The 25,000-nt window shown below is 43.2% G+C and overlaps 1 protein-coding gene across 1 annotated transcript in view; it reads right to left on the bottom strand.

Annotated features, from left to right (window-relative positions):
* The window catches only part of nmbr (neuromedin B receptor), a 58,357-nt gene that overhangs the window by 32,141 nt on the left and 1,216 nt on the right, over positions 1 to 25,000 (bottom strand). The window lies entirely within an intron of this gene.

Raw genomic sequence — 25,000 nt, 5'->3', positions numbered from 1 at the left:
TAATAACATACGTGAACAGACACACACACACATACGCACGCACCCAAGCATGCACGCACACACACACATAAACACACACACGCACGCACACACATACGCACACACATACGCATACACACACACACACATAAACACACACACGCACGCACACACACGCACCCACACATACGCACACACACATACACACACATACACACACATACACACATAAACACACACGCACGCACACACACGCACACACATACGCACACACACACACACATATACATACACACGCATGCACACACATAAACACACACACGCACGCACACACATACGCACGCACACACACACACACACACACACACACACACACACACACACATACACATACACACATACACACGCACGCACACACATACACACATAAACACGCACGCACACACACACGCACACACACACACGCACGCACACACATACGCACGCACACACACACACAGAAATGTTTTGGCTACATTGCAACATGGCTCTGAATAAACAGATTAAATTAGACCTCAAAAGGCTGCTACATAATTAAAAGAGTAAAAACCATTATGAAATAAACACTTCAACCCATTTCTGATTTTCTGGACTGAACCCAAACATAAATCATTTAATAATTATATAGGTTTTATTCTTTTCTTCTTTTGACAGCATTAGTAGCTCCGGGCTCTTTGTGAATTAATGAGAAACCGCTGTGGCTGCAGACTGCCGGACAAAGACCGAAAACACACAATGGGACCCTCTGTCACTCTAACCGTAATTGTTCTTCGTGTGTAATCACTGAGCTGCATTTTAAATACCTCATTAGACAGAGATCAGTGATTCGGCTGCACAGGGACACAGTGTTGTGAAAGCCGTCTGCTCTGATGTGTAAGAGAGAAAGTCCCAAAGGAGGTTTACAGTCTCCAATTCAGCCGGGGAAATCTAAATGAGGTACAGGTTAGTTTGAAGCCTGAAGAGCATTCAGAAAACATGTTTTCTCCCTTCATTTACACGCTTTTAGCAGAGCGGTAATCTACGATCTAGGTTGTTTTATGAAGATCGTTTTAATTTCATATTAAGGTTCAATTCATATCTGAGGGCGTTTTCACACCTACCTCATTTGGTCCGGACTTTCAGACTTTTCAGTTTGATCCGAACCACGGTCCGGATCAAAAGACCAAATTTTGGTCCGATAAAAAGAGGTGGTCTGGGTCCAGTTCGTTTATAATGTGAAAGCATTTTTTTGGATCGTTCGGACTTTCGGACCAAATACTCGAAGCTCTGGCAGGCTCTCCTCGTGTTACAAGACCGGGAAGCTCCTTTAAGGAATAGCTCGGTGCTTAGTGTGGAGGCTACATGAGAGAGTGACGGTGAATGGGCTCAGAGCAGACAGCTGTCGGCTATCAGAGCTGAGAATACATCAGCAGTTTATTTGTTAAGTTGTAGTAAATCTATAGTGTAGGTTTCAGTTTGTCTCTGAATAAATGCTGCAGAAAGAAAGTTCCCGTGTATCGCTTCTCAACATCACAACAAAACAAAAAGAGCCATGGCAGTAGGGGAGAGCAGCAGTCAGTAGGAGAGAGCAGCAGTCAGTAGGAGAGAGCAGCAGTCAGTAGGAGAGAGCAGCAGTCAGTAGGAGAGAGGAGCAGTCAGTAGGAGAGAGCAGCAGTCAGTAGGGGAGAGCAGCAGTCAGTAGGAGAGAGCAGCAGTCAGTAGGAGAGAGCAGCAGTCAGTAGGAGAGAGCAGCAGTCAGTAGGGGAGAGCAGCAGTCAGTAGGAGAGAGCAGCAGTCAGTAGGGGAGAGCAGCAGTCAGTAGGAGAGAGCAGCAGTCAGCAGTCAGTAGGGGAGAGCAGCAGTCAGTAGGGGAGAGCAGCAGTCAGTAGAGGAGAGCAGCAGTCAGTAGGAGAGAGGAGCAGTCAGTAGGAGAGAGCAGCAGTCAGTAGGGGAGAGCAGCAGTCAGTAGGAGAGAGCAGCAGTCAGCAGTCAGTAGGAGAGAGCAGCAGTCAGCAGTCAGTAGGAGAGAGCAGCAGTCAGTAGGGGAGAGCAGCAGTCAGTAGGGGAGAGCAGCAGTCAGTAGGGGAGAGCAGCAGTCAGTAGAGGAGAGCAGCAGTCAGTAGGAGAGAGCAGCAGTCAGTAGGAGAGAGCAGCAGTCAGTAGAGGAGAGCAGCAGTCAGTAGAGGAGAGAGCAGCAGTCAGTAGAGGAGAGCAGCAGTCAGTAGGAGAGAGGAGCAGTCAGTAGAGGAGAGCAGCAGTCAGTAGAGGAGAGAGCAGCAGTCAGTAGAGGAGAGCAGCAGTCAGTAGGAGAGAGGAGCAGTCAGTAGGAGAGAGCAGCAGTCAGTAGGAGAGAGCAGCAGTCAGTAGGAGAGAGGAGCAGTCAGTAGGAGAGAGCAGCAGTCAGTAGAGGAGAGCAGCAGTCAGTAGAGGAGAGCAGCAGTCAGTAGGGGAGAGCAGCAGTCAGTAGAGGAGAGCAGCAGTCAGTAGGAGAGAGCAGCAGTCAGTAGAGGAGAGCAGCAGTCAGTAGGAGAGAGCAGCAGTCAGTAGGAGAGAGCAGCAGTCAGTTGAAAAAACTCTGACACAACCTTTTATACATTGTCGTGTTTCTTTAGAAATAAACAACGGACAAATAGAGTCTTTAAACTCTTCAGATGTAAAGTTATTCTCTGTCAAAGTGACGTCAAAATGAATGGCAGTCAATGGGATGCTAACGGGAGGTGATGGGTTGGTAGCATCAAAATGGCGCCATAGGAGCTACGCCGTCCGGGGAGAAGCTGACTCCCTTGGTTTTCTCCCCATGTCTTGTTGTACTTCCTGCCTTGTGTTTTCCCGCCTTTGTGATTGTCTGCCCCATCCTGATGTGTTTCACCTGTTCCTGAGCCCTCGTTTCACCCTCGTTACCTTGTGTAATTAGTCTCTGTGCTGTCTTTGTCTGTTGTCAGATCATTGTAGTGTGTGTGTGTGTGTGTGTGTGTGTGTGTGTGTGTGTGTGTGTGTGTGTGTGTGTGTGTGTGTGTGTGTGTTCCTACCCCAGTTGCTGTGTTCCAGTTTATTTTTGGTTCCTGGTCTTTTGGCTTCCTCAACATTTTTTGGAACTATATTTTTGCCTGCTTACTTTAGGACTCTTGTTGTTGTATCCTACCCTTTTTATTTATTAAATCTTTGAACTGAACACTGCACCGTCATCTCTGCATTTTTGGGTCCGCCATTTCTCTAAAACCTGACATGCAGATAAGTGTGGATTATTGGCTGTGTGCCCTTCTAGTTCCCCTTAGTTGTATCTGTTTTAATGTTGGTCTATGTCTGCTGCTGTCTTGGCCCCGGAGAAAACTGAGATAAAAGAGAGCGAGGCACTTCACATAATTAAGTTAACTGACGTTAAAAGGTTGGCAATCTCCTGCCACAATGCTTGACTGTGTCCATTCAGATGTCTGAGAGGTCTTCTCTATGTCTGAATGCTCTTCGATGCTTTTAGCTTGTAGAAAGTCGTCTTTAGGAATAGTTATTTAGTTTAGTACATGGAGAAAGAAACGCTGTACGATGGTTCAACCAGACTGACAACTGAAAGATCCCTCTCAGCAACAACTCAATGAGAAGAGAAGAAATCAGCGGTCATTGGTGAAAAAAAAAGCTTAGAATCAAAATGTGTGCAGCTTTAAATAGGAACAGCTTCCTGTTTCAGTGTCAGAGTCACAATAATGTAGCCTATAACAAAATGGAATTAACATTTAGCAAAGTTCTTCTTCAAACTTTACACTTGACGAATCCCAGTTTAAGGATCCTATTTTAACGATCTAAGTGTACGGCGTGAAGTGCCTGGTGCAGGTGTGTTTAGGGCGTGTACAAATCCACTTTTGCTAGTTTGACGGCGGAAAAAAGTGTCCGTGCGTCGGGTGCATGGTTCTAAAGGGTTGTACTTAGTGTCTTCATTAATCAGAGGTGTGTTTTGGGCGTAACATGCAATCAACCAATCAGAGATCATCTCCCATTCCCTTTAAAAGCCAGGCGTGTTTGGACCTTGGAGCATTGCTGTTATGATGGAGGATTTGCACCGTAATATTTTAATTTGTAATCTTCTGCATGTGTGTGTGCTGCTGTGCGTCCCTGTGTGTGTAACAAGCATAGTGTGCGCGCTGTGCACGAGCCTAGGAGCATTTTACTAATGCTCTGTTAAAATAACAATGAAATGCTGCGTTATTGACTTTAGACCAGGTTTTTGTTGGTCAATGGTGCCATCACTTCCCGCTGCCTCAAGATAGCAATACTCCCAGAATGCACCTGAACACACCTCCCTGTAACACCAGCACGCCCAGAATGCACCTGAACACACCTCCCTGTAAGACCAGCACGCCCAGAATGCACCTGAACACACCTCCCTGTAACACCAGCACGCCCAGAATGCACCTGAACACACCTCCCTGTAAGACCAGCACGCCCATGGGCATACAGAAGGGTGCAGGTGCATTTGCTATTTAAACGACGTGGGCGCTGGACGGGAAACTGACAACTGCGTCGGGCTTTGCGCTGCGCTAGGTGCAAGATAGGGCCCTAAACGTCTTTAATCTAATCACTGAGGAGGCTGCAGAGGGCCCTAAGAAAAATGCAACAACTCAATATTTAGAGCCACATCGCACCCTTAGGCTTCAATAATGATCGAGAGTTACTGACGCTTGTCTGGACTGGAAAATTAATTCAACATCCGAGACTGTCCTCTCCCCCCAAAAAAATGGCCAAATTGTTCAAGCAGCAATTACGACCTATATTTACGTTTCTAGTGGCGGAGTCCTCCAGTGGCCGTGGTAGTTATGACGGGAGTTATGAGGATGTATTTCTAGGGGCGCTAATTTATGAAACGGGGGGGAACAAACAGCTGGTATCGTTGCATGGTTTGGAGAACTTGTTGCAACATCCAAGTTCTATTCTCCCATCATGCAACGCTGTTGGGGACATCCAAAATAACTGTTTTTAGCTCTGTTCAAATAGTTATTATTGAAGGAAAGAAGAACAAGTTATTATATACTTTAGCTTGTATTAGACTGTCAGGATGTTAAACTGTGTTTATGTAACTCTGACTGTTTCCAGAGCTGCTTTCATGACCTGATCTTGTATTTCCACAAGGATATCTTTTGGTCTAGTTAGATTACTCACACACAAAGACACACACACACACACACACACACACACAGTGATAGTTAGATTACTCATCCTTTGAAAAAACTTTCTCTTCCTGCTGTTTTTTATACAAAAAGACACAAACGGTCACAGCCAGGTCGGACACTTCTCACACCCATATATCTCACACCACTGGGCTGTATCTGCCTTTATGTTTTACTGATGTAATGAGTTATTGATTATGTCGTGCAGCACATTAATGTCCAGGCTGTTTTTCAGGTGGTGAGAATGTAACAATGAGGAAAGTCTATAGAGCGAAAGACAGAGCTTTTAAAGCAACGTATTTGGACTAACTACTTATATTTTTTATCACATTATGCACTAAACCTTCAGCCTCCTTGGTCTTATAAATCACTGCTACAGTTCTTCTATTTGCAGCATCAACACCGGAACAGGACAGAGTGTAAAACAGCAGCTTCTTCTGTGTGTGTGTGTGTGTGTGTGTGTGTGTGTGTGTGTGCATATTACATTACATGTCATTCAGCTGACGCTTTTATCCAATGCGCCTTCCATTGAAGTGCTTTCAACCCTGAAGGTGCAAACTCCAGACAACAAGTAGTAAGTGCAAGTACATTAGCTTTAAAGAAGCAAAGCTACAAAGAGCCATATGAAAGTGCAGCTTCAAGAAATATATATACATGCCATATACATTTTGTGTGTGTGTGTGTGTGTGTGTGTGTGTGTGTGTGTGTGTGTATATAACATATATTTGTATGAATATCCCATATTTTGGGTTCCAGTAGGCTGTTAGTTAAAAACATGAAAACAGCAGCTTCTGCTCAGCAGGTTTTCCAGATAACTCATTGCTCGTTCCTGATAGAACAAGCCCTATTTTTTTTCTGACAAACATTACATATATAAACTTTACATGAGTCCTCCAAACCATGCGTCAAAATCGGTCATTTGTCAAGTTGATAAAAAGATGTAGGTTTGGGTTCAAATCAGATGTCACTTCAAATCAAATCAGATGTCACAGTATTTATAGAGCACCTTGACTTGTTTTATCATTTAAAAAAAGGCATGGAAATCTCACTTTTTACAATTTGGGACTTTTAAAATACTAAGGAATGTAGTAAGCAGCACTTTTCATTCAGATATCAGACTACAAAATGTAGAGAAGTAGTGAATAATGTGTGTGCAGATGGAATGGACTTGGATTGGGTGTGTTTGTCTGTAAGCATTCACACACACATATCATACATACATCTACAGTACTTTGTCATTATTAAAAAGAATGACTTATTGAGTGATGAATACAGCACAGAAACACAAAGTCAGAACCTTGAGCTTTTATGCAAAAGGAGTGTCACCTCCTGAAAGCTTCTATTCATCACACCTGGTGGATTCATACCTCTTTCAATGTTTTCTAAACCGTATTTATTAATGGAAAGGTAACACTGAATGCTTCACATTCATTCAGCTACACACACACAAACACATACACACACACACACACACACACACACACACACACACACACACACACATCAGGAAGTTACCGAGCACTCTCAGAGCTTTACAGTTTTCAATCAGGAGGATTGAACTTTACCTACGTAATGAACATACATAAGAAACCTACGTAAGAAACCTTCGTAAGAAACAAGAAACCAACGCCGTTGTGAGGATTTAAACTTGTTTGCTGGTGTGTGTGTGTGTGTGTGTGTGTGTGTGTGTGTGTGTGTGTTTGTGTGTGTGTGTGTGTGTGTGTGTGTGTGTGTGGTAGAGCAAATGAGAGAGTGGCAGGAATTTGCCTCGGAGCGAGAACCGACTCTGGCGGTAGAGGCGGAGTAACTAAGTGTATCCCCTGTTTTTTCTGACCATGGTGGGAAATCAATTTCGTGTTGTTTTTGGAGAAGGAGTAGGGGGAAATGTGACGCCACAAAGCCACGGCCAAGCAGACCAAACACAGTTGTTGCGGTGTGTAGAAATGCACGTCAGGCTAAGACGTAGGGTCCGTTACTACGGACGTTACTACGAACGTACCTACGAATGTACCTGCGGTGTAGATTTGACGTAGAACCATAAATCGGCCCTTAAGTTGCAACCAAGTCTACATGGAAATGGTCCAGTCCTCCCTTGACCTGATCTGAGAGACAATACTAAAGAAGACAGAGAGCTGAATTTTGAGAAAAGTGCACATTAAGTAGTCGAAAATGCACATTTAATGGACAAATTTCAACTGCTACGGCTAAAAGATTTTCATTATTTTCATTACCGGTCCAGTCTATTCATCTCACTGTATCAAATAAACTCATGACATGAATTAAGTTAAAATGGCTGCAACAAGATTAGCTATTCAATTTGATTAGGAGATTAGAAAACAGACTGAGATATAACATAATGGAACATAGAGGTCGAGTTTATTGCCGTCGTAGTTATCAGGGTATAAAATGAGCTGGTGTTATGAACCGTGTGCTTTTATGATCCTGGGTACAAATCTTTTATTTTTACTTGTGTTTGTATTTTTTATTTCATTTTTTGCAGCCAGTGAAAAGCGAGCTGATGTGAGGATGAGACAAGCCAGGAGGAAGCAGAGAGATGGATAGAAGGAGAGGATATATTTCAGACGGTTCTCATTCACTGTCCGTACTTACAGTATATCTACGAAAAGTACTGCACTATTAAATTCGTATATAGTCTATATCCGCAAAGTTCCACTTCCGAGATTGCTCCAGTGCCGCCGGATGTGCGTCCCCTTCCTCTGTCTTTGTGTCGGCGTTCTAACCTTTTTATTTATTTCTGAGGACTATGGTTAACTACTCCTCAGATCTCTGCAGGGTAAATCCAGACAGCTAGCTAGACTATCTGTCCAATCTGAGTTTTCTGTTGCACGACTAAAACTACTTTTGAACGTCCACATGTTCCACCAAAACAAGTTCCTTCCAGAGACTATTTAGCAGAGGCACCGTGGCTCCGTCCGGAACTTAGCCCCGCCCAAGACGATTGTGATTGGTTTAAAGAAATGCCAATAAACCAGAGCACGTTTTTCTCCCATCCAGGAATGCTGTGTGGACTAGACAGACCTTCCTCTGCAGAGCTGTGGAGGAAGGTCTGGCAATGCAGGCCGTTTCTAACAAGACACACACTTATCTGAATCAAGATATTAGTCTGTGGCACCTGGGTAGCTCACCTGGTTGAGCGTGCGCCCCACGTACAGAGGCTCAGTCCTCGCCGTCGCGGATTGGGTTCTGACATGCGGCCCTTTGAGTTTTCTGTTGCACGACTAAAACTACTTTTGAACGTACACACGTTCCACCAAAACAAGTTCCTTTTTCCTCTCTGTCTTGCAGAAGTTTTTTCCAATCAGAGACTGAGAGTGAGACTCTGACAGGAAAAACTTGTCATTGCTTTTTGCTTTGCATCAATCGCTCTTTAGCTCTAAGCCCATGCTGTCAAATCACTCTCCTCTAAGTCTAATTACATATCTTACTCATTCCACTTCTCCACTTCCTTCTCCTTCTGGTTTCTCTCCTTCTCATATGATCTTTGGCCACCCTTTAACTTTCAGAATAAACCACATTAAGCTTCAACATCACTCCAAAAAGCAGAGCAGCAGGTTTTCTTTCCTCCTCAGGACTCCTGCTGTCAATACTTTAACGGCAGAAAGCTGAAAGAAAAATCAATTCCACGAACAAAGCTGGAAATATGGAAAACGTTGATTGCTTTTCTGCCAGTTCTCTATCACACAAACTCTTCCTGCAGGGCTGCTGTAATGCTGTGTTCTCTCTTGTTGTCAGGACAATGTGATCCTTGATTCCTGCACTGCTTGCTCATAATGTTGCCGACATAGAAAATAAAATGGATAGAAAGGCCAGTGAACTGTTTCCCAGGGTCATTTGATTGGTACACAACCAAATGGTGATTTTTGGTAGTTGTCATAGTGACAATATGCGTCACTAAACTGTGTCGCAGCTCGCTGGGAGAACAGCTGCCCGACGCAGCTCGGGAGATGATCTCGGAGTTGCAGGGAGTGAGGAGGGACAGTTAGACCCAGCGGCAGTGGGTCAGCAGACCGCTATCGTTAGATTAGGGATGCACCAAATCCAGATTTTTGGGGTTCGGCCGAATACAGAATCCACTGGTTAAGAATCCGAAACCGAATACCGAATCCTACTCCCATCCTTAGTCCATTAAGGGCGTTTTCACACATACCTCATTTGGTCCGGACTTTCGGACTTTTCAGTTTGATCCGAACCAAAATTAGAGGTGTGAAACCTCCCCCGGACCACGGTCCGGATCAAAAGACCAAATTTTGATCCGATAAAAAGAGGTGGTCTCGGTCCGGACCAAACTGAACCATGGTCCGGTTCGTTTATAGTGTGAAAGCATTTTTTGGATGGTTTGGACTTTCGGACCAAATACAAGAAGCTCTGGCAGGCTCTCCTTGTGTTACAAGACCTATGGCTATAAGGAATAGCTCGGTGCTTAGTGTGTAGACTACATGAGAGAGTGACGGTGAATGGGCTCAGAGCAGACAGCTGTCGGCTATCAGAGCAGAGAATACATCAGCAGTTTATTTGTTAAGTGGTAGTAAATATACAGTGTAGGTTTCAGTTTGTCTCTGAATAAATTCTCCAGAAAGTTCCAGTGTCTTGCTTCTCAACATCACAACAAAACAAAAAGAGTTTTTTCAGCTGACTGTATGGGAGAGCAGCAGTCAGCAGTCAGTAGGAGAGAGCAGCAGTCAGTAGGAGAGAGCAGCAGTCAGTAGGAGAGAGCAGCAGTCAGTAGGGGAGAGCAGCAGTCAGTAGGAGAGAGCAGCAGTCAGTAGGAGAGAGCAGCAGTCAGTAGGGGAGAGCAGCAGTCAGTAGAGGAGAGCAGCAGTCAGTAGGAGAGAGCAGCAGTCAGTAGGAGAGAGCAGCAGTCAGTAGGAGAGAGCAGCAGTCAGTAGGAGAGAGCAGCAGTCAGCTGAAAAACCTCTGACACAGAGAGAGGAGACGAGAGGACGGGGAAGCCCGTCTACAAACCAATCAATTATAAGTATCTGGAGACGCAGCTCACGTATGTGATGACGACAGGACGTAGTTTTGTCACGTAGAGATCTTTAGTGCGCTTGCATAACTGCAGTGTGAAACCAAAACTGACCGGATCAAATGTTACAATGTAACAAAAACATGAACCTTGGTCCGGACCTTGGTTCGGACTTTCATGTGTGAAAACGTCCTAACACAGTAATGATGTAAACAACGTCCACAGCAGTGTATTTTTCATTTTATTTAGTTTATTAAGTTGCTGCATTTTGGCTGCTGTCTGTAGATTCCTTCATGCACAACTAGTATTCTTCCAGATGTTTCATACCAGATGTTGTAACAGTGGTGATGTTGTGTATAGTTTAGGGTCCTCGTCACCACCAGACTAATCAGCATTGCAGATTGAACATGTAGATGGACTAGAATGGCCTTCTTTTGACTGAAAGTTCTGCCAAACTACACTTTTTCTGCTCACCAGTTCCATTTTCACTTTCTCACAGCCTACTGCATTGAACGCTCCACCTACGTAAACACCTTCCCGTAATCAACGGCGCCGTCATTACACCGAACCCGGGTTCGGTGGAAAAACCCCGTCAAAAAGCTCAATATTCATCCGAATCCGAAGCCGAATCCTGGATTCAGTGCATCCCTACATTACACCCAGTGGCAGTGGGTCAGCAGACCGCTAACATTAGACCCATGCCCGATGTTCAGCTCATTCTCTGTAAGCGATGCAGCATAAAAGCACGGTGGAACCAGCACGCCAGCCAACCGGTGATAGTTGGCTAACGTTAGCTTGCTAACTCCGCCTTAACGTTAGCCCCTCGCCACATCGTTCACAGAAAACGAGTTGAATGAAGTGGTCACTTGTGGCAATAGCATTTTGCTTTGTATGGATGAAGCATGAAGTTAATTTGATTCATTTAGCGGCCGGCTCTCTGCCTCGTAACGTTACTGCAAAACCTCCGCGACTTGAAGGAAGTTGGCTTATTATCGGACGTTTATATGTTTATATCACGTAAAAATAGCTGCTGCTCTGACCATTCTGCTACGTTGATTTGAATGGAAATGGCCTTTCTATCCATTTTATTTCTATGGTTATCGATCTCAGAGTCAATCTCTCAACAAAATACTAAATGGATGTGGTAGACAGATTGGCTCTCCTTCTAATTAGACATCGGTCCGAAATGTCTTATCAGTGGATGGATTGCCACTAAACTTTTTACCTCCTCATGATGGATTGTTATAACTTTGGTGATCCCTTATCTTTTTAATCTAGCGCCATTATCAGGTCAAAATTTCCAGGTATTTTGATTTATTGGTTTGTTTTTTGGGAACAGATATGGTTGCTCAAAGGTTACCAAATTGGGAACACAGGTCGGTATCGTAACGACCTCTTTACTTTAATGTCACCGACACTCAAGAACTACTTGTTTATTGCTAAGGTCATATGGTCAAATTTAAATAATGTATTTAAAATGTAGAACGAATAAGCTATTTCACCAGTAAGTTGCTGTTAAACAACAAAAAGAAGAACCCCTACATGGCAGAAGAGGACTTTACAACAACATTGAATGCACCATGAGTTTACAAGGTGCAGTTGAAGACACCATTGAGTCCTGTCGGTGTAGTTTCTCCGACAATACTCACAGTATCTCACAGGTCAGCTAGACTCCTCTGTCTTTAGCTGCAGACTGTTGGACGTCCCAATGTTGGAATCCTTTCCAGTGAAATACAGCCACACGGTAGACCGTTTAGCTTTCAGCATTTTAACCGTGTTTAAGCCAGCTACTAGCTAACGTTAGGCTAACTTTACCAGCTGTCAAGTGTAATGTTAACTAGCGTCACGTGCAGCGATGCTTCTGTTGCGTCTGACGTCTGTTTCGGAGCACCAGATAGCAGGGCAGGCATTTAAGGGGGTTAAAAATATGATTTGTCATTGAGTTTGGAAAATACCGTTTAGAAAACCACATATTGGCACCGGGTTTCGGTACCCAACCCTATTGGGAACAGACGCAAAGGTTACAGTCCAGGTTGGAAATATAAACAGACAGCGAGGACCAAAATGATCTGAGCTAAGTGTAGGAGACATTTTGTTCATGTTTTCTCATATCTACAGTGAGTTTTCTGCCGTACTGTCACTGTTTTACACCTCATTACAGGTTTTGCTGCCTCGTATGTTTGTGTGCATCATCTTGATAGGAAGTGATTGTGGCTCCAGTAACCACTCCAATCATTATGCTAATTATCCATTAGGGTTGTTGTGCTCGTCAAGGACCTTCAGGCAAGTTAAGATCCGATAAGGGCTCGTTAGTGGCCTTTAGTGTCGTTAGGGGCTCATTAGAGGCCATCAGGGTCTGACACACACAGCCGATCGCTGCCCACAGCTGTGTGATCAGGAAATGAGTTTCCCGTTAACAAGCTGATATAACAGCATTTTAGACGGACAACATCTCTGCGTCTTGGTAAACAGACGGCTAACGCAGCGGGAACAGGAGACCCGGTGCTGCCTCTGAGCTCAGCAGCTTCCACTCGCGTCACACAGCAGAGCTAGGAAATTAAAAGTAATCATTCATTTTAGGAGACTCTCCTCCCAAGAGCCATAACAATATACCTTACTCCAGCCAATGCCCTTTTAAAGGAGAACTATTTTGCTTTTCTGTATTTTCTGTTGTATCTATAATGTTACAATGTCGGATGTTCGAGTTAAATGTAGGGCTGGGTAAAAGTAAAGGTAAATTCACTGTATTGTCACATAGACATACATGTAGCGAAATTCATTGTCTGCATTTAACCCTTCCCTCAATGGAGCAGTGGGCAGCCATTTACAGCGCCCGGGGACCAACTCCAGATCTGAGCCAGTGCCTTGCTCAAGGGCACTGACTGGAGAACCTAGTACATGTTTTCTGATGGTGGGGGAAACCGGAGCACTGGAGGAAACCCACGCAGACATGGGGAAAACATACAAACTCCACACAGAAAGGCCCGGAACGACCTGGATTCGAACCCAGAACCATCTTGCTGTGAGGCCACAGTGCTAACCATTGGGTCCCAAATTGGATGAGCCAATAAGCACACAGAATGCTTCTACCAAGATCTGATAATGTTTGTGATTGGCTGTCTAACGTTACACGTCGTAGAGACACACAGGAAAAACTCTACGTTACACAGAGACGACTCAAGCAGAAGGTGCTTAAAATTAAAAAAGATTTGTGCCGTAATGTGTTTTGTTGTAATTTCTTTTTCTTTTATAAAATTGGGGGAAAAAGTATCTTTTAGGAAAAGGTATCTTTGGTCATTTTTTGAACGATACCCAGCCTTAGTTAAACATGGCCAAAGCTTCAAAATAATGTGCTAAACGAATTTAAAAAACATCCCTGTGAGCCAAAGCCTCACATTTCCATTTTTATAATCATCTGCTCCAGGCAGGCGCTACTGCATGTTTACATCATATACACTGCTACATATAGCTGCATGCTAACGCCAGGGAAAGCTGTAATCTTGTTGGCAGATGTTCTTAATTTCTCCCCAATTTCGGATCACATTCCTGCTGGAACATGTCCGCCTTTGTAGTACTTGGTTTGGAAGTCTTTATCTGCGATTTATTTTTGATAAATATGGTAAAAAGTGCTGCTATACCCCATTACAATCCACTCCTCACTAACGCTACATGTAGCTACATGCTAACGTTTGGAAAAGCCGCAATCTTGGCTGCAGATGTTAACTTATCTCAAATTTCAGATCACATTAATGCTGGAACATGTCCGGTTGTGTAGTATTTGGTTAAGAAGCATTTTATTTGTGATTTTTCATGGTATAAAGTCTCGCCATGTACTCCACCGACGCAGGCAGGCAGCGACATCAGAGCCCAGATGCAGAGACTACGGAGTTGCGGAAACGCTGACTAATCAGAGCAGACTTGGCTTTTTCGTGAGGGGGGGGGCTTAATTGACAGATTGGCTTCTTGACAGAGGTGTGGCAGCCATGGACAGTATGTGAAAATTGTGTTTTTTTAACATTAAAGCATGTAAACATGTTCTAGACGAAACACAAAAATAGTATACTAAATGGTTAATTATAGGTCTCCTTTAAAGACATGTTCAAGTGACATAGGAGGAAATATTGTGACTTTTGTGTGTCATTTAGAGATGCACCGAATCCAGATTTTTGGGGTTCGGCCGAATACCGACTCCCCTGGTTGAGATTCTGCTGAATCCTCGTCCCATCCTCAGTCCATGAACACAGTAAACTCATTAATGAAGTAAACAGTGACTGTCCTTCCTTTGCCGTACCTGGAGTTGCTGCATTCTGGCTGCTGTCTGTAGATTCCTTCATCACAACTTGTATTCTTCCGGATGTTTCCTACCAGATGTTGTAACAGCGGTGATGTTGTGTATAGTTTAGGGTCCTCGCCACCACCAGACTAATCAGCATTGAGAATTGAACATGTAGCTGGACTTGAATGGCCTTCTTTTGACTGAAAGTTCTGCCAAACTACACTTTTTCTGCTCACCAGTTCCATTTCCACTTTCTCACAGCCTACTGCATTGAACGCTCCACCTACGTAAACACCTTCCCGTAATCAACGGCGCCGTCATTACGGCGACCAGCGTAGCGCGCGGAGTGCAAGCGTAGGGTTCGGTTCGGTGGAAAAAAATTCTAGAAACCGAACCCCGTCAAAAAGCCCAATATTCGGCCGAATCCGAAGCCAAATCTTGGATTTGGTGCATCCCTGGTGTTATTATAGAGCCAAAGAGGGAGGAGGTCAGAGTGCATGGATGGATCAAACGACAGACTTGGGAAACAACAGTTTGCTTCCTGTTTCTCACTGACAGTCAATGTTAGTTTCCCAAAACCCTAAACCCAACCATAGCTCAACCAAAGCAATGTCACATCAGTTACTGACAAATCAGGGACATCAGATCAGAAAAGATTTGCTGTTCTGGAGCATAAAGACAATATGTTTTTGACATTTTAAGTTAGTTTTTTTCCTTTTGGTTTGAGTCACTAATGGATTAAATCTCCGAGAGAACACGCTGAAATGTAAACATGAATTTCCAACATGGTCCCAAGATGTTAAAAAACCCTGAGACAAACAGACCCAGAGCCGCTGTATGAATGTAAAACTGGTGAGTTTGTAACAGTCAAGCCCTGGATTTAAACTGGAGTCCAGTTGCATTAACAATCGGAGGGTTTCGGGATTCAGCTGCTCCCATGCATGACACATTAAGTACTGACCTTTACTGCAGGACACACACACACATACACACACACACACACACACACACACACACACACACACTTTCCCCTGAGGTCTGACTTTGAATCAGCGCAGTGTTTTTTGTCTGTGTCTTCGTTTGTTCTGCTGATTTCTCCCCACTCATGTCCACACACACACACACAAACACACACACACACACACACACACACACACACACACACTTCTTCTTGATTAGAATAAATAAATAATAAGCACTTCCATTTCTGCAGCTACACTTAAAAGAAAGCAATAAGATGTGATGAAGTGTCCCCCATATGAGAAAATAATGGATCGGCCGTTGTCATGAAAGCTTAAGCCGACCTCACTCAGTATTTCGATACGCACGTACAGAGCTACACTCAGACGTATACATCTCTGCACTCCTGCTTATCATGCTGTATATTGTATAAATAAATACCAAGCGGCAACTTTCGTGCTTGAGAAAGTAAAGCGCTGAAGTGCCCTTTAACCTGAAGGTACTTTTGTGGAGAAAACAAGAAATTTGAGGACGTCATCTTGGGCTTTGGGGAAACACTGATCCTCATTTTTCACCATTTTTTTTGACATTTTATAGCACGTTTCAGCAACAAGGCAATTCCAAGTAATTTACATAAAACATTAAGGGCCCTGTCTTGCACCCGGCGCAGCGCCAAGCCCAACCCGGGTGTCTTTGCTAGTTTAAGACAACAACGAGGCAAAAAATGTATTTACATGAAACATTAAGAGCTGCAAAGATGAAATGTGAATATTTTCTAGTTTCTTCACTCCTCTGTGACAGCAAACCGAATATCTTAGAGTTGCTTTAATAGACCAAACAACTAATCCATTCATCCAAAACATAATCTACATATTAATCCACAATGAAAGAAATAATTTGTTGCAGCCAGGGTTCATCCACCAGTCAAATGGCTATAGTGAATGTTCAAATTTTACCAGCCACTCAATAGATTACCTGTGTTCTTTTTCAGCCACTTGCATATTTTAAACGCTTTTTGCAGACCTACATAAAAGTCAGTGTGGTGTAATACTAGTAGCCTCTCTCTCTCTCTGCCTCTTCCCTATTTTAATAGTCTCTCGCCCCCTAAAGCTCCACTGCAGTCGCTCCATCTCTTATCTGCAGTCAGCAGAGAGGAAAAACACAGCGAGTTTCTGTTGGATATCAGCGAAAAACATTCATTTGGTGCTTTTGGAGTCAGACTGCAGCTTTATGTGTACTTTACACACACACACACACACACACACACACACACCGGTTTGTGGCACTATCTTTGTGGGGACCCGTCATTGACATAATGCATTCCCTAGCCCCTTACCCTAACCTTAACCCTTACCCTCACCCTAACCATAACCTAATTCTAACCCTAATCCTAAAACCAAGTCTTAACCCTCAAACAGACTTTTAAACTTGTGGGGTCCAGCATTTTGGGCCCCACAAAGCTGTGCAGACCCCACAAGTATACTGGACTCCTGGTTTTTGGACCCCACGAATATAGTTAAACAAGCCCAAATAAACACACACACAGACACGCACACACACATCAACACACACATACACACACACAATTCATCCCGGCGTTTAGTGTCTGCTGACTTCCTGTTGAGACATTAACAGTCACAGCGCCACTCAGCACGCCAGCTCTCTCCCGATGATTCAGAGAATATTTTCATTCAGCAGAGGCGGAGCATATTTTGAATTCATGAATACATTTCTACCACTTTCCCTTAAGTAATCAACATGCAAACAACCAAACACATACGATGGAAACCAAACAAGATGTTGTGTTGATATTTACAGGAGGTGTGACGCATCAATTAGGCCTAATGAGTGAGTAACAGCTTTAATCCAGCGTGACTCAACTTCAATTACAACCTCAATGGATAGTTCAGCTTCGGGGGAAGGAAATGTTGGGAAGGTTACTTGAAAAACGTAGTCCACTACAGATTAGTGAATACATGCCCTAAAATGTAATTTTTAACTCATTCTAGTAAAAATAAAGTAGCGAGGTCTAAATACTTTGGTTACTTTTGGAAATTCGTCTTGCTGAGATCATTAGTCTGGGTCTTATACTTCCAAAAAAACCTTCTTGACAGTCCATTATTGTGTTGCAGGTTGCACATTTAAAATAGATCTGTTCATGGGAAATGCATGCCTCATACCAATTTAAATTAAGGAGAAAATACAAGACTTTCACCCAGGAAACAGGTGTTCATGTCCTGGAAGAAGTTAAGGAGAAAACACAAGACTTTCACCAGGAAACAGGTGTTCATGTCCTGAAGAAGTTAAGGAGAAAACACAAGACTTTCACCAGGAAACAGGTGTTCATGTCCAGTGTTTTAATCCAAACCACAAACTTTTCTCTAATCTTAACTAGTCATTTTGGTGTCTAAACGTTAACTGTCACCGACGCATGACGCTACATTTTTTGTCCGCTAAACTTAACCGTCATGTTATCCTCGGGTCAAATTTGACCCGTTTTCAAAGTTTCTATATCATAAATTTGGGTTTCTTTTAACTGCATTGCCCCAAAATAACATGGATAGTTCCATAAGACGCTCTTCACAAAGGAAATTAAGGATCAGATCTCTATTTTCATAGAATGTTAGATGTTGTATTCAATTTTATAGCATTATCCTGACTAAACTTTAACAGATCTGTAATTATCCATTACCTTCATTCCTCTGATCTTAACCATTAGTCAAAGTCATTCATCATTTCTGCTTTTATCTTACACAAAAATTAGAAAATTTCATATAAATGAGGTTTATTGATAATGAATTCCAAAAAGTAAGTGTAACACTAGTGCAAATAAATAGGTCTAGTGGTGAATATACTGGTGTTAATGGAAAAAAACTGCCAAAAAACGTTGAAATAAGTGACAAAAACGTAAAAACAGTGTTTAAAAGAGTGTTAAAAACCAATCAGAGCAACAGATAGACCTCCAACCAATCAGAGCAACGGATAGACCTCCAACCAATCTGAGCAACAGATAGACCTACAACCAATCAGAGCAACAGATAGACCTCCAACCAATCAGAGCAACAGATAGACCTACAACCAATCAGAGCAACAGATAGACCTCCAACCAATCAAAGCAACAGATAGACCTCCAACCAATCTGAGCAACAGATAGACCTACAACCAATCAGAGCAACGGATAGACCTACAACCAATCAGAGCAACGGAGAGACCACCAACCAATCAAAGCAACGGATAGACCTCCAACCAATCAGAGCAACGGATAGACCTACAACCATTCAGAGCAACGGATAGCCCTACGACCAATCAGAGCAACAGATAGACCTGCAACCAATCAGAGCAACGGATAGACCTACAACCAATCAGAGCAACGCATAGACCTACACCCAATCAGAGCAACAGATAGACCTACAACCAATCAGAGCAACAGATAGACCTCCAACCAATCAGAGCAACAGATAGACCTCCAACCAATCAGAGCAACGGATAGACCTCCAACCAATCAGAGCAACAGATAGACCTCCAACCAATCAGAGCAACGGATAGACCTCCAACCAATCTGAGCAACAGATAGACCTACAACCAATCAGAGCAACAGATAGACCTCCAACCAATCAGAGCAACAGATAGACCTCCAACCAATCAAAGCAACAGATAGACCTACAACTAATCAGAGCAACAGATAGACCTACAACCAATCAGAGCAACGGAGAGACCACCAACCAATCAAAGCAACGGATAGACCTACAACCAATCAGAGCAACAGATAGACCTGCAACCAATCAGAGCAACGGATAGACCTACAACCAATCAGAGCAACGGATAGACCTACACCCAATCAGAGCAACAGATAGACCTACAACCAATCAGAGCAACAGATAGACCTACAACCAATCAGAGCAACAGATAGACCTCCAACCAATCAGAGCAACGGATAGACCTCCAACCAATCAGAGCAACGGATAGACCTCCAACCAATCAGAGCAACGGATAGACCTCCAACCAATCAGAGCAACGGATAGACCTCCATCCAATCAGAGCAACGGATAGACCTACAACCAATCAGAGCAACGGATAGACCTACAACCAATCAGAGCAACAGATAGACCTACACCCAATCAGAGCAACGGATAGACCTACACCCAATCAGAGCAACAGATAGACCTACAACCAATCAGAGCAACAGGGTATATGACGTATGTTTATTGGGGCCAGCTGATGAATTAAACTTTTGCCGAATCCTGTAGGAAGGACAGCAAAAACATCTTTCCGATCGACAAATGCCGTGATCACGGTTCTCTGTTCCTCTTTTAAAATGAATGCGCTGTCGATATCTTCTATAACAGACGCAATGGCGGAATCTACACATCTCAATTCTCCAGCGGCAGCCGTCTTTGTTGTAAACTAATTCAACCCAAGCACTCTTTGGAGACGTGGTTGATTACATTACTGTTGATCTTCTGTCCATCATCGTATAAAGCCCACCATGACAATTTGATTGGTCTGAAAAGCTCTGGTTGGAGCATAGTTGCCCCACAACAGATCAAGTCCAGACCAGACTTCCCGACCTCAAATGTTGTGGGCGGGGCTAAGTTCGGCTGGCATCCAGGCTAACCGGACGCTGTAATTTCGCAGGATATCATACAACCAGGGTTCCAAATTAGCACCATCTACTAGCCAAATGCTGGTAAAATATGCAAGTGGCTAGTAGATTTGCTACACTCACCAGCCAAAAAAAACAATGGTACTCTATTGAGTGGCTGTTGAAATGTGAACATTGACTAGCCATTCGGCTGGTGGACGAAAAAGTTAATTTTGAACCCTGCATACAACCCTTTCCTAAGAATGCATTGATCGAGTAGACAAAGATAAGATGGAAAGATTGTTGAAAAATAACATTTCTTTCCCAGAATATCATACCAAAGCACACATTTCCGCCACATACTTACTGAACATTTCCCCTTTGCAAAAAACAAGATCTTGCTTGTTGTATTAAGATAATATGGGTCCTATTTTAACGATCTAAGAGCACAGCGTAAAGCGCTTGGCAGCAGGTGTGTTTAGGGCGTGTCCAAATCCACTTTTGCTAGTTTGACGGCGGAAAAAAGGCTCCGTGTGCCGGGTGCATGGTTCTAAAGGGTTGTACTTAGTGTCTTCATTAATCAGAGGTGTGTTTTGGGCGTAACATGCAATCAACCAATCAGAGATCATCTCCCATTCCCTTTAACAGCCAGGCGCGTTTGGACCTTGGAGCATTGCTGTTATGATGGAGGATTAGCACCGTAATATTTTTATTTGTAATCTTCTGCATGTGTGTGTGTGTGTGTGTGTGTGTGTGTGCTGCTGTGCGTCCCTGTGTGTGTAACAAGCATAGTGTGCGCGCGCTGTGCACGAGCCTAGGAGCATTTTACTAATGCTCTGTTAAAATAACAATGAAATGCTGCGTTATTGACTTTTTTGTTGTTTTTGTTGGTCAATGACGCGATCACTTCGCTGCCTGAATATAGCAATACACCCAGAATGCACCTGAACACACCTCCCTGTAAGACCAGCACGCCCAGAATGCACCTGAACACACCTCCCTGTAAGAACAGCATGCCCAGAATGCACCTGAACACACCTCCCTGTAAGACCAGCACGCCCAGAATGCACCTGAACACACCTCCCTGTAAGAACAGCACGCCCAGAATGCACCTGAACACACCTCCCTGTAAGAACAGCACGCCCAGAATGCACCTGAACACACCTCCCTGTAAGACCAGCACGCCCAGAATGCACCTGAACACACCTCCCTGTAAGAACAGCACGCCCAGAATGCACCTGAACACACCTCCCTGTAAGAACAGCACGCCCAGAATACAGGGCATGCTGTTGCTTGTTGTATTAAACTAATATGACTCAAGTCATTTTAACCCCATTTACAGCCTTATTTAAAAAATCCAAATGTCTCTCATGCACTCCCGCGGTGTTACATGCACGTGTTATTGCTGTTACAGCGGTTTATGTGGATTGCAAACGGTGCAGGCAAATCAAATTTCAACTTGGGAGTTTAATAGTCCATGTGGCGCCCTGAGGGAGATCTGGCTGTCAGCTTCGGTTTACGTCCCAAAACACTATGCGATTGTGGCATTGTTTTTAGGTTTCTCTCCTGTTTGTGTCTCCAGAAAGGACTGACCTTGGATCTAAGGTCTCTACTTTATTTTAAGAAGCCGAGGGCGTCCTGGGCCCAATATTTCACAGAGAATTAGGCTGTTAATTGCAAATTAAGGGAGCGTGTCATGTGTCATCAGATAGGAAGTATCGGTTTCAGATGATCACTGGTCAGGAGTAACGACACGACATGCAGACAGGAAACAAAATCTTTCACGGTGCCGGCATATGCCACACCGAGTGGGAACAAACACACACACACACACACACACACACACACACACACACACTCTGCGGCTCACCGCAGGGAGGGAAATTATGAACCACTGTGCATCTTAAGTGTTTGTCGAGTGTCAGCCGGTGAGTTGTTGCAGTCTGCAGAGCCTTGCAGGCCGCTGAGAGCATAAATTTAAAAGCAGGTTTGGCTCTAAAGCAGCTGGGCTTCACCCAAAACCTCCACAGAGCTGTGGAGGAAGGTCTGACCTACATTACAGATGCATTCTGGAATAGGAAAAAAGAAAATGCTCCGGGTTGTTTACATTTCTTTAAACCAATCACAATCGTCTTGGGAGGCGCTAAGCTATGGACGCAGCGACGGTGGCTCTGCTAAATAGTCTCAGGAAAGAACTTGGAATTTGCACTCTGCAAAAGAAAACGGAACGAAAGAAGTTAAGGAAAAAACACAAGACTTTCACCAGGAAACAGGTGATCATGTCCTGAAGAAGTTAAGGAGAAAACACAAGACTTTCACCCAGGAAACAGGTGTTCATGTCCTGAAGAAGTTAAGGAGAAAACTAAAGACTTTCACCCAGGAAACAGGTGTTCATGTCCTGAAGAAGTTAAGGAGAAAACACAAGACTTTCACCAGGAAACAGGTGATCATGTCCTGAAGAAGTTAAGGAGAAAACACAAGACTTTCACCAGGAAACAGGTGTTCATGTCCTGAAGAAGTTAAGGAGAAAACTAAAGACTTTCACCAGGAAACAGGTGTTCATGTCCTGAAGAAGTTAAGGAGAAAACACAAGACTTTCACCCAGGAAACAGGTGTTCATGTCCTGAAGAAGTTAAGGAGAAAACTAAAGACTTTCACCCAGGAAACAGGTGTTCATGTCCTGAAGAAGTTAAGGAGAAAACACAAGACTTTCACCAGGAAACAGGTGATCATGTCCTGAAGAAGTTAAGGAGAAAACACAAGACTTTCACCAGGAAACAGGTGTTCATGTCCTGAAGAAGTTAAGGAGAAAACTAAAGACTTTCACCAGGAAACAGGTGTTCATGTCCTGAAGAAGTTAAGGAGAAAACACAAGACGTTCACCAGGAAACAGGTGTTCATGTCCTGAAGAAGTTAAGGAGAAAACACAAGACTTTCACCAGGAAACAGGTGTTCATGTCCTGAAGAAGTTAAGGAGAAAACACAAGACTTTCACCAGGAAACAGGTGTTCATGTCCTAAAGAAGTTAAGGAGAAAACACAAGACTTTCACCCAGGAAACAGGTGTTCATGTCCTGAAGAAGTTAAGGAGAAAACTAAAGACTTTCACCCAGGAAACAGGTGTTCATGTCCTGAAGAAGTTAAGGAGAAAACTAAAGACTTTCACCCAGGAAACAGGTGTTCATGTCCTGAAGAAGTTAAGGAGAAAACACAAGACTTTCACCCAGGAAACAGGTGTTCACGTCCTGAAGAAGTTAAGGAGAAAACACAAGACTTTCACCAGGAAACAGGTGTTCATGTCCTGAAGAAGTTAAGGAGAAAACACAAGACTTTCACCCAGGAAACAGGTGTTCATGTCCTGAAGAAGTTAAGGAGAAAACTAAAGACTTTCACCCAGGAAACAGGTGTTCATGTCCTGAAGAAGTTAAGGAGAAAACTAAAGACTTTCACCCAGGAAACAGGTGTTCATGTCCTGAAGAAGTTAAGGAGAAAACACACGACTTTCACCCAGGAAACAGGTGTTCATGTCCTGAAGAAGTTAAGGAGAAAACTAAAGACTTTCACCCAGGAAACAGGTGTTCATGTCCTGAAGAAGTTAAGGAGAAAACACAAGACTTTCATCCAGGAAACAGGTGTTCATGTCCTGAAGAAGTTAAGGAGAAAACACAAGACTTTCATCCAGGAAACAGGTGTTCATGTCCTGAAGAAGTTAAGGAGAAAACTAAAGACTTTCACCCAGGAAACAGGTGTTAATGTCCTGAAGAAGTTAAGGAGAAAACAAAAGACTTTCACCAGGAAACAGGTGTTCATGTCCTGGAAGTACTACTTAAGGGGAGCGTAGTTTTAACAGTCGGAGAGTCGGGAGCGGAGAGTCTGGCTGTGACCGCAGGATGTCCAAGAGACGAAGGAAAACATATAATCTCACAGTTTAGGTTAGGCGATTCAAAAAAACGCTTACAGCTGGATACGTTCAGAGCTGCAAAGATTCATGGATTAGTTGTCAACTATCAAATGTCTGCAACTATTCTGATAATCAATTAATAAGTTAGTCATTTTTTGATAAAACAGGTAAACTTGTGTGATGTCAGCTTGTTAAATGTGAACATGTTCTAGTTTCTTCTCTCCTCTGGGACAGGAAACTGGATATCTTTGAGTTGTGGACAGAACAAGACATTTGAGGACGTCATCTTGGGCTTTTTGGGAAACACTGATCCTCATTTTTCACCATTTTCTGACATTTTAGAGACCAAACAACTAATCCATTCAGCCAGTTAATAATCCACACATTAATCCAACAGAAATCAAATACATATTTCACTTTTGTTTAGCCCTAATCGTCTTCCGTGCATTGAATTACTATCAACTAAAGGTCACTTTTTCAGTCCTAAAGACTCAATATTATCCCAAAGATAACCCTCTCCTTATGGGAAGGTTATTAGGATGTTATTCTATTTTAACTGGGGACATATCTTTGGAATATTATAAGAAATGTATCAGTAATCTCTGAGAATTAATTTGCAAACATTCAGCAACGTGCTTTGTCACATTTTTCATAGTTTCTCTCGGCTTTTTTTCTACATTTTTGTCGCCTTCTCCGACGTTTTTGTCACCTTTGTGACAAATGTCTCTGGAATAGGTCTATTAATTAGAAGGACCGCTTTTTGGGAGCTTATTTCGACTTTTGGCACATTTTTTTCAACGTTTTTGTCACATTTTTGATAGCGTCTGTCACCTTTTTTCATCGTTTTTATTGCTGTTTTCAACATTAATGTCACATTTTTCAACATTTTTGTCGCTTTTTGACGTTTCAGTTGCTTTTATCAACGTTTTTGTTGCTTTTTTTTAAAACCTTTGACTCCTTTTTTCGACAATTTTTCACGCATTTTTCATAGTTTCTGTTGCCTTTTTTGTCACCTTTGTGACAAACGTCTTTGGAATTGTATATGAATATTAGAAGAAACTATCACCAAGTATCTGAGAATGAGATGCAATACAGCCACATTGAGGAAAAGGAAGATAAACGGACGTTCCTCTCGTACTACC

This window comes from Sander lucioperca, chromosome 19 (assembly GCF_008315115.2).
Source record: "Sander lucioperca isolate FBNREF2018 chromosome 19, SLUC_FBN_1.2, whole genome shotgun sequence".
Taxonomy (NCBI): Eukaryota; Metazoa; Chordata; class Actinopteri; order Perciformes; family Percidae; genus Sander; species Sander lucioperca.
The sequence above is the reverse complement of the archived record's forward strand: the minus strand, read 5'-3'. Positions and strand labels throughout refer to the sequence as shown.